Source organism: Macaca thibetana, chromosome 1, assembly GCF_024542745.1.
Source record: "Macaca thibetana thibetana isolate TM-01 chromosome 1, ASM2454274v1, whole genome shotgun sequence".
In the NCBI taxonomy this organism is placed as follows: Eukaryota; Metazoa; Chordata; class Mammalia; order Primates; family Cercopithecidae; genus Macaca; species Macaca thibetana.
Window position 1 is genome coordinate 51,788,614 of NC_065578.1, and position 13,173 is coordinate 51,801,786.

Here is a 13,173-nt window from a genome sequence, read left to right on the forward strand (position 1 = left end):
TTAGTAAGACTTACACAGGCTGATGACCATGGGCAGGTGTATTAAGCGGGAGAATTTCAGCTAAAGACCAGTTGTGCAAACTGAACCAGGGGTCACACCTGGTCTATCCCAAACCAGTCTAATTGTTGGCCCTGCCTGCTATTATAGATGAAGCTGTCTGCCCCTATGTTGGCCAGGATTGGCTAAAAAGCTGGGCAGAGCTGAGCCTTTGGTTCAAGGGTAGAGCAGTAATAATGGTTAAAACTTACTAGCAATTACTGTATGCCAGGATTTCATATACCTTCTCTCCCCACCTCATCATAACCCTTGGAGGTGAGAACTGTTACTTCTCCCACCAATTTTTTTTTTAGAAAAGGAAATTGAGTTCCAGAGAGGTTAAGAAACTTGTCCAGAGCCATGTAGTTAATCAGTGGTAGGGCTAAGAGTTTGATAAATCCCAAAGTTTGCCAGCAGAAGAAAATAAGAGGTTTTAATTGTTGACAACATAAATAAATTTCTAGGAAGGAATTTTCTAATATCATATAAGATTCCTTACAAGCACAGTATACCTCCTAGCATCTCAACATGGGGCCCAGCTTCAGACCTTTGATACTTCTACCAGAAACCCATATAACAGAGGGCAGCACTATGGAATATTTTCCACAGGAAACATCTGCCCAAATATTTCAGAGGCTGCAAAGTGTCCCAAGAGGGAGGGGGGGAAAGCTGAGACCAATCACAAGGATGGTGATAAGTCCAGGTACCAGGTGGACTGAAACAGAGAGAAAACGCAGGCTTCCTGCTTTCCGCTCCCTCTGGAAGCATGCTCTGGTAAAATAAACTCTTTCCAAGACTCGGGTTCCCAGGTTAGTGATCTGGTTTTCTTCTCGTAGGAAGTGAGCTGTCTCTCAATCAGGAGGTGGGGGAGGGGAAAATTATTGCCAATTACTCCAAATAAGTAAGCAGGAAGATTCAGACATTTCATGTCTTTATAATTAAGAGACCTCCACTTTATTCTCAGAGTCAGTCACAGCCCGGCCACAGAATAGACATTCTTTCTTTGAGTGTTTATAGGAGAATCAATTTTAAAAGATTTTTTTAGGCTGGGCATGGTGGCTCATGCCTGTAATCCCAGCGCTTTGGGAGGCCGAGGCAGGCAGATCACCGGAGGTCAGGAGTTGGAGACCAGCCTAGTCAACATGGTGAAATCTTGTCTCTACTAAAAATACAAAAATTAGCCAGGCGTGGTAGCACAGGCCTGTAATCCCAGCTACTTGGGAGGTTGAGGCAGGAGAATCACTTGACCGGGAGGCAGAGTTGCAGTGAGCTGAGATCGCGCCATTACACTCCAGCCTGGGTGACAGAGTGAAACTCTTATCTCAAAAAAAAAAGAAAAGAAAAGAAAAAGAAAAAGAAAATTGCACCAGGAAGCAATAAAACAATACATATTTTTTTGAATGAATGTCTTTGAGCAGAAATAGAGTCTGTAGTCGTCCTGAATGTACTGTTCAGACTCATTGTTCCTTATATTTCAACTTCACATGTGGTTAATGAGAACTGCTCCCCCATGTACCAGGCATTGAGGAGCCAAGGGTATGAATCTATCCTGATCCTTGGCCTTCAAGGGCTTCCAGTCTGGGGATAAAATAGAGTGGTACTCGCAGATGCTACAAGGGAGTGAATAAAAGGATGGGGAAAGTGAGAAGGTCTAAGGAGTGAGCACACAACACCCAGTTAGAGGTTTTCTGTTTTTTGTTTTTTGTTTTTTGTTTTTTTTTTGAGTTGGAGTCTCCCTTTGTTGCCCAAGCTGGAGTGTAGTGGCGCTACCTCAGCTCACTGCAACCTCAGCCTCCTGGGTTCAAGCAATTCTCCTGCCTCACCCCCCTGAGTATCTGGGACTACAGGCGCCCGCCATCACACCTGGCTAATTTTTGGATTTTTGGTAGAGACGGGGTTTCACTGTGTTAGTCAGGATGGTCTTGATCTCCTGACCTTGTGATCTGCCCACCTCGGCCTCCCAAAGTGCTGGGATTACAGGCGTCAGCCACCACGCCCGGCCATTAGGGGGTTCCAAATTGGAATTTGGGCTCCCTGAGTGGGAATAAGTGGGAAGCTCTTTAGTCTTCTCCCAAAACAGATGGAGGAAAAAAAATCCTCTTTATCTGAAGATAAAGGGGAATTGTCTTTATTGTCTTTTCTCCTGTGTTTTCTTTTCCTGTTTTTTTTTTTTGAGACAGGGTCTCACTCTGTTGCCCAGGGTGGAGTGCAGTGGCATGATCTTAGTTCACTGCAGCCTCAAACTCCCGGGCTTAAGCAGTCCTCCCACCTCAGCCTCCCAAGTAGCTGGGACCACAGACGTGCGCCACCATTCTAATTTTTGCATTTTTTTGGGGTGGGGTATAGACAGTGTTTTTGCCATGTTGCCCAGGCTGGTCTCAAACTCCTGGGCTCAAGACATCCACCTGCCTCGGCCTCCTGAAGTGCTGGGATTACAGGTCTGAGCCACCGTGCCTGGCCAAGGGGAACTGTCTTTTCCTTGTTCTTCTCTTCCGCCACTGCTATGCAACCCATCTGTCCACTCATTCAGCCAGCACTATGTGCCAAGTACTGTGATAGGCATATATAGCATTTTCTCATTCAGCCTTCACAACAATCCTGTGAGGTTAGAACTATTGCTCCACTTGACCATTGGGAAACTGAAGTCAAAGAAGGTGAAGTAATTTACTCAAAGTCACAAGCTAGTATGGGGTTCAACTGAGATTTTCTCTTTGTTTTTTGTCCTGAAAGCCTGGGCGCTCTCCACAATAGGAAAAGCCATGAGAGTTCTTAGAGACTAGGATTTTTGCCTTTGAGCAACTCCTTCTTCAGTGGAGAAGAAAGACACAGAAATAGTTTGTTCATTTATTCAGTTTTTCAACAATATTTATTTATTTATTTATTTACTTATTTAGACAGGGTCTTGCTCTGTCACCCAGGCTGGAGTGCAGTGGCATATTCACAGCTCACTGAAGCCTCGAACTCCTGGGCCCAAGCAATCTCCCTGCCTTAGCCTCCTCAGCAGCTTGGACTATAACTGGGCACCACCACACCTGGCTAAGTTTTAAAATTTTTTGTAGAGATGGGGTCTTGCTATGTTGCCCAGGCTGGTCTCAAACTCCTGGCCTCAAGTGATTCTCCCCCCTTGGCCTCTCAAAGTGCTGGGATTCCAGGTGTGAGCCACTGCATCCAGCCTCAACAATATTTATTAGGTGCCCACTATTCACTCGTTGCTGTTGCAAAGCAGAATCAGACATAGTTCTCTGTCTTCAAGAAATTATAGTCTTTAGAAGGCAGATATAAACGAATTATTACAACCCAGATAAATGATAATATAATGTAATAAATCCTCTCTAAGAAAAGACATTGTAAGGCTTCAGGGAACAGGAGAGGATAGAAGTCTCCCTGGGACATGGCGCCCATGTGGAACCATGGGGAATGACTCCACAAAGAAGGCTTATGTTTCAGTGGAGACTTAAAGAGTGTGTAAAAATTTGCCATGAGAAGCTTCTTTTGCTTGTCCAAATGCACCATGGTGTCTTGCCTTTACACGTGTCGTTCCTCTCTCTAGACCAGTTCCCTCTTCCCCTTTCCTGACCTGAGTAAAACCACACATCTTTCTAGTATCAGCTGGAGTGACACTTCCTCCTGGAAGCCTGCTTTCACATGCCCTTTCCCCATTCTACATGCAGATTACAGACTTAATATCATGGCTTTCCATGGAACTGTGTATGTATGCAAAAGCTGGAGGGAGATAGAGTTTCTGTTCATTATATGTGAAGAAATAAGAACTTCGGTGTGGTTGAAGCATAGGGTACATGGCTCACAATAAATATTTGTGGAATAAATGAATGAATGGATGAATTCTTGAAAGAACTATAATTTTGAGGCAGGAGAATAGGGCCTGGAGGCAGGGAACCTAAGGCAGATTCATGCTGACTTCCTAGAACCAAATCAAAAGGAAAACCCCAACTTTCCACACCTAAGTAACAAAAGGACTGGAGGCTAATCCCTTTGCAAACCACCCCCCGCCCCGCCTTTTTTTCTATGTGGCAGTTGGAAAGTTGAAAGTATTTCTGCAACCAATCAGACGTTTGCATAGGAGTGTAACTTTGTAGCTTCACTTCAGCCTCTGGTTGGTTGCTTTGTGCAACCAGTCAGACTAATTTCGTGCCAAGTATTTGTTTGCATAGAAGTGTTAATTTTGTAACTTCACTTCAGACTCTGACTGGTTGCTTTTCACAACCAATCAGACTGATTGTGGGCCACTAATTTATTTACATAGGGTGTACACCAAGTAACCAAAGGGAAACCTCTAGAGGGTAGTTAAATCCCAGAAAATTCTGTAAAGGGGCTTTTGAGCCCCTGTGCTTGGGCTGCTCCCACCCCTTGGAGTGTACGTTTTCAATAAATCTCTGCTTTTGTTGTTTCATTCTTTCCTTGCTTTGTTTGTGCATTTTGTCCAATTCTTTGTTCAAGACACCAAGAACTTGGATACCTTCAACTGGTAACATTTTCACCCAGGAAAGTAGGCTTCAAGCAGATTATTAAATCTCTCCTAAACTCACATCACATGTCATTTGAACTGCCTCCATCACGTTCCCCTTGTCTCTACCTGGCTGCCTCCTACTTATTGTTCAAAATATCCCCTTGTCCTGGAATCCTTTTCTGACAGCCTTCCTTTCTTCCTATAGTTTGGGTCGAGTGCTTACTGATCTGCTGTGCCTTTTGGGGATCAGTGAGGTCAGGCAGAGAGGCTCTGGGGTTCTGGTGCTGCTGCTCTATGGATCAAAGCCCACCAATCCCAAATTTCAGATACCAAGTTGGAGAGAACCTTCAAGGTTATCCTTTCTCCCATGGGAAACTGTCCTCCTGGCCTCCAGGCTCTTGTTTGTTATTGCAGCACCTACTTCATGGAAAACTTTGCTGGGGAGAGCAGCAGGGTGACCCCAGTAGAGTCCAGCTTGGATCTCTCCACCAGTGGGGACCTCAAATTCAACTTTTCCAAAATCAAAATAGTGGAAAGAGCTTAGACAAACCTGGGTTTGATTTTGAACTTTGTTTTCTGGACTTTTGGCAAGTTATTTTAACTCTCTAAACCTTGGTTTCTTCCATGAGAGCCAGGAGATTTTAGAATAGGGAAGTACAGGGATCTGATGCCTGTTTTAAAACAATCCTTCTTGCAACTGTAGGGGGAGGGGACCGGCAGGAGGGGATGGGCTGGAGAGGAAGAACCAGAGGCTGCTGAATAGAAGTGTTTCCAATTACCATCAGGCTGGCCTCAGCAGCACACTCTCCACTGTGACCCCAGAGCCAACCTCATGCTGTTGCCTAGCAACTCACCTGCATCACCCAGGGATCTGAAGCTGGGGCCCCACCGAGGATGGGGAAATGACCAGTTAATTACAAAGGCTCAGGGGAATCGTACATCAGTTCATTCTTCAGATTCTCACTGGGCTCCCACCAAGTACCAGGCCCCATGCTAGATATCGAGGACTTAGAAATGAATAAAACCCTATCTCATTCCTCAAAGAACTCACAGTGTAGCAGGATGGACAGATTTCTTCATTCATCCAAGAAATATGTATTGAGTGCCCATCGACAGTACAATGGTTAAACAAGTTGTAGCATATTTGCACAATTTAATAGCATACATATGGCAAGAGAATGAACAATCTACAATTACACACAAAAATATGGAATATTGATGAGTGAAACATATAATAAGTGAAAGAAGCCAAATAGAAAAGAGTACATTCTATATGATTCTATTTAGATAAAATAAAAAACAGGCCAAACTAATCTATGTTTTCAGAAATCAGGACTGGGGTCTTGGGAAGTAGTGACTGGAAATAGCATGAGGAAGCCTTCTGGAGTCCTGGAAATATTCTGTTTATAATTCTGGGGGTAGGCCAGGCATAGTGGTTCACACCTGTAATCCCAGCACTTTGGGAGGCCAAGGCAGGTGGATTTGCTGGAGCCCAGGAGTTCGAGACCAGCCAGGGCAACATGGCAAAACCCTGTCTCTACAAAATATACAAAAATTAGCCGGGTGTGGTGGCAAGCACCTATAGTCCCAATGACTGGGGAGTTGGGAGGCTGAGGCGGGAGGATCACTTGAACCCGGGAGACTGAGGATGCAGTGAGACATGATCACACCACTGCACCACAGCCTGGGCATCAAAGCAAGATCCTGTCCCCAACCGCCCCCTCAAAAAAAAAATCTGAATGCATGTTATATGGTGTGTTCACTTTGCAAAGTTTATCAAGGCCATATGCTTGCAATATCTTAACTTTGCTGTATGCATATTATATGTCAATAAGAAGTTTTTTTTAAAAATATTTTTGAATACCTATCATGTGCCAAATTCTGCATATTAGGTAAACAGAAATTTACAACACTGCATGATAAATACACAGGGGTGTGGGGGCACAAAGAAAGGACTTCTCATTGGGGCCAGGCATGGTGGCTCACACCTGTAATCCCAGCACTTTGGGAGGTCGAGGCGGGCAGATCACCTGAGGTCAGGAGTTCAAGACCAGCCTGGCCAACATGGTGAAACCCTGTCTCTACTAAAAATACAACAACAACAACAAAATTAGCCAGGCGTGGTGGCATGTGCCTGTCAGTCCTAGTTACTTGGGGAGGCTGAGGCAGAAGAATCGCTTGAACCCGAGTGGTGGAGGTTGCAATGAGCCAAGATCGTGCCGCTGCACTCCAGCCAGGGTAACAAAGGGAGACTGTCTCAAAGAAAAAAAAAAAAAAGTGTTCCAGGAGTCCAGGTAAGAGAAGCCAAGGCCCAAAGGAGGGTAGAGGCCAAAGAGAAGAGGAAGGGATTTTTAGAAATCCATTTCAGAACTTACCTGCTTTCCTTTTATACGTAATAATAGAAAAAAATCCACGAGAAACATGGCTTATATTATTTTTCAACTTCAAGTACAGAGAATTGAGCTAAACATATTTCTTAATTCATAGCACACTGTATCCTTTGGCCTCAAAGGCCTCTTTCTTTTTCTATTTGCCCTCCTCCCATGTTTTTTTGTTTTGTTTTGTTTTTTGTTTTTTATGAGTTTGAATTTCGCTCTTGTTGCCCAGGCTGGAATGCAATGGCACGATCTCCGCTCACCACAACCTCCGCCTCCCAGGTTCAAGTGATTCTCCTGCCTCAGCCTCCCGAGTAGCTGGGATTACAGGCATGTGCCACCATGCCCGGCTAATTTTGTATTTTTAGTAGAGACGGGGTTTCTCCATGTTGGGCAGACTGGTCTCGAACTCCCGACCTTAGGTGATCTGCCTGCCTCAGCCTCCCAAAGTGCTGGGATTACAGGTGTGAGCCACCACGTCTGGCCCTCCACCTTTTGTTTATTTTTTTAGAGATGAGTTCTTGCTCTATCATCCAGACTGGAGTACAGTGGCCATCATAACTCACTGCAGCCTTGAACTCCCAGGCTCAAGCGATCCTCCTGCCTCAGCCTCCCAAGTAGCTGAGACTACAGGCATGTGCCACCACACCTGGCTCAATTTTTTTAATGTTTTGTATAGACAGGGTCTCACTATGTTACCCAGGCTGGTCTCAAACTCCTGGCCTCAAGTGATCCTCCTGCCTTGGCCTCCCAAAGCACTAGGATTATAGGCATGAGCCACTGCACTGGGCCCAACTTATTGCCTTTCATTCCCTTTCCTCTCCCTATTCCTACAGACAACTCTTCTAATGTGTTTATTGTGTAGCCATTTATGTTGTTCTTGCAAAATATGCATTTTCATTCTGTGTGTACATATTTTACATTTATATAAATGGTACCCAGTTATATATATCATTCTGTATTTTACTTTTGCATACCACACTACATTTTTTCAATCCATCCCTGCTGCTATGTGTATCTTTAGTTTGTTGCTTCTAACTGTTCCCAGGACTACAGAATTGGATTGACAATACAATGCTACTATTATATTTGACAATCCAAAGTGCTCTACCACTGAGTGGGGAGATTTCAGCTGTAACCTCTCTCTCTCTCAGGTTTGAAGTTAGGCAAGTCCCTTCCCCTATTTGGGTCTCAGCTTCCCCATCTGTAAAATCAGAGGTGTCTTCTACTTCTAACCTTCCATGCAACCTCCCTTATTTTACATACAGGAAAATCTGGTCCAGAGAGTGGGAGTGACTTGATCAAGGTCACGCAACAGTTATCAACAGTTCAATTTAATTTAGCCCACATTTATTGAGTGCCAGGCATGGTGCTAAGTGCTTTAGATACTTAAATAACTAAGGCCTGCTGAGTCCCTCCCCACTAGGGCCTCTAAACAGAGCTGTGTTAATTTTCCAAGAGCAGGTGCAGAGATAGCTTGTGGGCACCGGTCAAATGCAGTAAAGATATTAATAGGATGTAGCCTTAGATAGAATCTAAGACAGCACCTCCACCACTCTAATCAGGCCCTAAAATATTCCTAGCCTCAAGAAAATAAGTTGGGTACACTGCTTCCTATTTGTAAAAGCTTATTTATTGCCATAGCGTTTACCAATAATAACTGATGTAATATAGTAAGATAAATCATGCTTGTCTATCTGCGTGCATAATATTGTACAGCAGTAACTACGGCATGAATACAATTTTATATTCTACTTGTTACAAATGTTTGTTGTTGGGCAATATTAATGGCTACTGTTGATTATTTACTCTGTGCTGGACATCAAGTACTTTACATATGATAGCTCATCTAATCTTCATTACAATGCCATGAGGTAGAAGGTACTATTATTATCCCCATTTTAAAGATAACAAAACACAAGCACAGTTATATTATTTGTCCTAGGTCAGTGAATTTCAAGCACTTTGAATGAAACCCACAGGAGAAGTGTAGTTTACATTGCATCCTGGATTACACGTGTGTGTTTCACAATACTACACTTACCCTTCCCATATAGGACATTCTCTGACTTTTCTATTCAATTTCTTTCCATGCTAGTCGAAGCTACTAAGTTGATTCTATGACTTACTAATGGGTTGTAACTCACAGTTTGAAAAACAATGCCCTAGATGATATACATACCACAATCATAACAAAATTACACAAAAATTAAAATCGTAATACTCTTTAACGTGAACTTTCACGTCCTGAGCATCTGCCCTGTACAAGGTCCCATGCTGCAGGTTAGTGACAGGTTTGAATCAAACATGGTCCTGCACTCAAAGAGCTACAAATTCCTCAAGGTAACATACAGGTAGATAGGCAATGACATCACGACAGTGATTATCAATCCTGACTGCACCTTAAAATCAGCTGGGGTATTTTTAAAATACATAGTGCTGGGACCCTATCCCCAGACTTCCTGATTCAGTCGGTCTAGGGTGGAGCCTGGACATTAAGTGTTTTTAAAAAGTTCCCCAGGTGATTGATTCTAAGGTGCAGCCAGTATTGTGGATCATTGCAATACAGCATGATAAGTGCTACGTTACATGAAAGCACAAATTGGGTTCGATGGCTGGTGCCTGTAATCTAATCTCAGTTACTCGGGAGGCCGAGACAGGCCAGGAGTTCAAGACCAGCCTGGACAACATAGTGAGACTACCCCTCTCCCAACCTCTGAAAACACAGAAAAAAAATTAGCTGGGTGTGGTGGCCCATTCCTGTGGTCCCAGCTACTCGGGAAGCTGTAGCAGGAAGATTGCTTGAGCCCAGGAGTTGATGGCAGCAGTGAGCTATGATAACACAACTGCATTACAGCCTAGGTGACAGTGAAACACAGTCTCTAAAAAATAAAAAAATAAGAAAAGGAAAGCATAGAATCGGGGCAACTAACTACCTAAAGGTGTTGAGAAAAGCCTCAGAGAAAAGCTGTTTTCTGAGTTGAGTTTGTGTGGACACCTTCTGTCTGACTCTTTGGATCCACTGTCCACTCCCACTGTCTGCTTGGTACACTGAACCTGTACAGCTGACACTAATGGGCTCCTTTGCTCCCTGGCTTCCACTCAGGTACCAGCCAACATCCCTGAAGGAGATTGGTGAGAAAGAGGAGATGAATTAACTCCCTAGCTCCTTCCCTGCAAGTTTACCTTGGGCTGGCTGTGATTCTCCTTTGAAAGTAACAGCCTCTAGGAGGCTGAGCCATGAAAATCACTTGAACCCAGGAGGCGGAGTTGCAGTGAGCTGAGATGGCGCCACTGCACTCCAGCCCGGGTGACAAAGACTCTGTCTAAAAAAAAAAAAAAAAAGAGAACTGCCCCTTTCAAGATGGCTTGGTATACAGGACTCTTTTTCCAGCTTCCATAATCTCTCCTCCCTCTGCCCATTCATTCAGGTCAAGGGATGTTAACAGTTCAGATAGGTTCCTGAAATATCCCTGTCTTCTCCTACACCCCACCCACACAATGGAAATTTGTCCCTGTGTAAATGAGCCTTCCTCAAATTCCCCTAATCTGAGTGTGTCATCTGTTTCCTATTGAGGCCCTGATGGATAAAACCAGGAAGCCCTATAGGAACTTGCTGTAAGCTCAAGGACGGGAAAACAATATAGGCAGGGGGAGCAGATAAGGAATGGCAAAGAGGCACGGAAATGTGATTTTGTCTGTTTAATTCCCTTTATTGGTTGAAGGATAAATTGCTAAATCCCATGTTCAGGTCTCAGTCCTAATCTTCCTAGGTTTATCAACAGCATTTTACCAGTTAATCACTCTTCCATTCGGGAACAAATTCGTTACTTGGCCTCCATGACATGGCATTCTTTTGGATTTTTTTGGTCCTTCCTGTGGCTCCTCTTTTTCAGTGTCTTTTTCTGGCTCCCTCGTGTCTTCATCTCCTTGGTGCTGAATGCCAGAGTCCCAAGGGCTGTCCTTGGTTCTCTTTTCTCTCTATTCCAACTCACCATCATCATCTAGTACCATGGCTTTAAATACTCTATGTGCTGTCCACTCCCAAATTTATTTATTTATTTATTTATTTATTTATTTATTTTTGAGACACAGTCTCACTCTGTCACCCAGGCTGGAGTGCAATAGCATGATCTCAGCTCACTGCAACCTCCCCCTCCCAGGCTCAAGTGATTCTCCTGCCTCAGCCTCCGGAGTAGGTGGGATTACAGGTGCCTGCCACCACGCCCAGCTAATTTTTGTATTTTTAGTAGAGATGGGGTTTTGCCATGTTGGCCAGGCTGATCTCGAACTCCTGATCTCAGATGTTCCACCTGCCTCAGCATCCCAAAGTGCTGGGATTACAGGTGTGAGCCACCGTGCCTGGCCCACTCCCAAAATTATATCTTGCCTTAGATCTCTTCCAATTCCTGACTCATATATCCAACCGTACTAGAGATAGGAATGGTGTCTGGAACCAGCTCCTACAGTCAATTGTTATGTTTCCAGGACTTTGCCAGCCTCTTGCTAACCACAGCCATTCCTAAAAATTAAGTTATATTTTTAAAATTAAAGAAATTATGTTAAAGAAAGGTAATATTCAAAACTCATCACTTTCTAATTGTTTTACTCTATTTTATGATTTTCTGTGCTCTCAAGTTTATTGATGTCTATTCTATCTGTATTGTGGAAATACTACCTAATGGTGTGCTATTCTCACATCTCTTCCTAACTCTACGTTTAGTAACATCGTGTTGGAAGCTCAAAATCAACCCAGGTGGGAGTATTACACCACACATTAGCAATGTTACCTATCAGGGGTTGATTTATTGTTTTGTTTATTGCCTAGACTTAAGAAAGTAATGGAAAAAATGTTAATAATACAGATTAAATCGAGAGTATATTGTGTCTATAGCCATTACTTTGTGAATAACACAAAAATTAGTGTAAATATTCTTTTGGTATTGGAAACTACTCTCAGATTCTACAAAGAAAGCCCTCTTGTTATTGACTTTATCCTTGTTCTGGCATATATCTCCATTGTTTTGCTTTCATCTTACTATTAATGGAAATAAAAATATCAACCAACATTAATCTTGGAATTATACATGTTCAGCAACTGCAACCATAAGTTGGCTATAGATATAAGAGTTTGGCAAACATCAATTAAAACATTCTGTGGGAATAAATTGGCCATATGGAATTTACAATAAGAAGTACTATATATTTTATTATTTGTGAATTGTGTGCTATGCATCATTTATATCAGTAAACCTTATAATACACTTATTATACACACACACACACGCACCTTCTTCTCCTGGAAAGTCAATTTGTAAATGTTTACCACTGCTAATAGGCAACTCAAACTTAACATGTCCAAAACTGAACTCTTGATTTTCCCTCCCGAACCAGTTCCCCCTACGAGCATCCTCATCCCAATTAATGGCAACTCTATCCTTCCAATTGCTCTGGCCAAAAACCTTAAAGTCATCTGTGACTCCTGTCTTTCTCTCATTCCCTGTATTCCACCTATCATGAAATCCTTTTGCCTCTACTTTCTTTCTTTATTTTTATTTTTAACATTTATTATATTTTTAACATTTTTCCATTACTTTCTTAAGTCTAGGCAATAAACAAAACAATAAATCAACCCCTGATAGGTAACATTTGCTAATGTGTGGTGTAATACTCCCACCCTGGTTGATTTTGAGCTTCCAACATGATGTTGCCCAGGCTGGAGTATGGTGGCGCGATCTTGGCTCACTGCAAACTCCGCCTCCCAGGTTCAAGTGATTCTCCTGCCTCAGCTTCTTGAATAGCTGGGATTACAGGCATGTGCCACCATGACCAGCTTCTTTTTGTATTTTTAGTAGAGATAGGGTTTTGCCATGTTGGCCTCAAACTCCTGACCTCAGGTGATCCGCCCGCCTCGTCCTCCCAAAGTGCTGGGATTACAGGCATGAGTCACTGCACCCTACCTTTATTTTTATTTTTAGTGACAGAGTCTCACTCTATCTCCCAGGCTGGAGTGCAGTGAAGTAATCATGCTCACTGCAGCCTCAAATTCCTAGGCTCAAGCGATTCTCCTGCCTCAGCCTCCCAAGTAGCTAGGACTGCAGGTGCACACCACTGTGCCTGGTTACCTTTTTTTTTTTTTTTGTAGAAACAGGGTCTCACTATATTGCCTAGGCTGGTCTTGAACTCCTAGCATCAAGAGATTCTTGTTGGGATTACAGGCATGAACCACGCCACCCAGCCTCTACTTTCAAAATATATTCAGAATCTACTTCTCCCCACCTCCACTGCCCACAT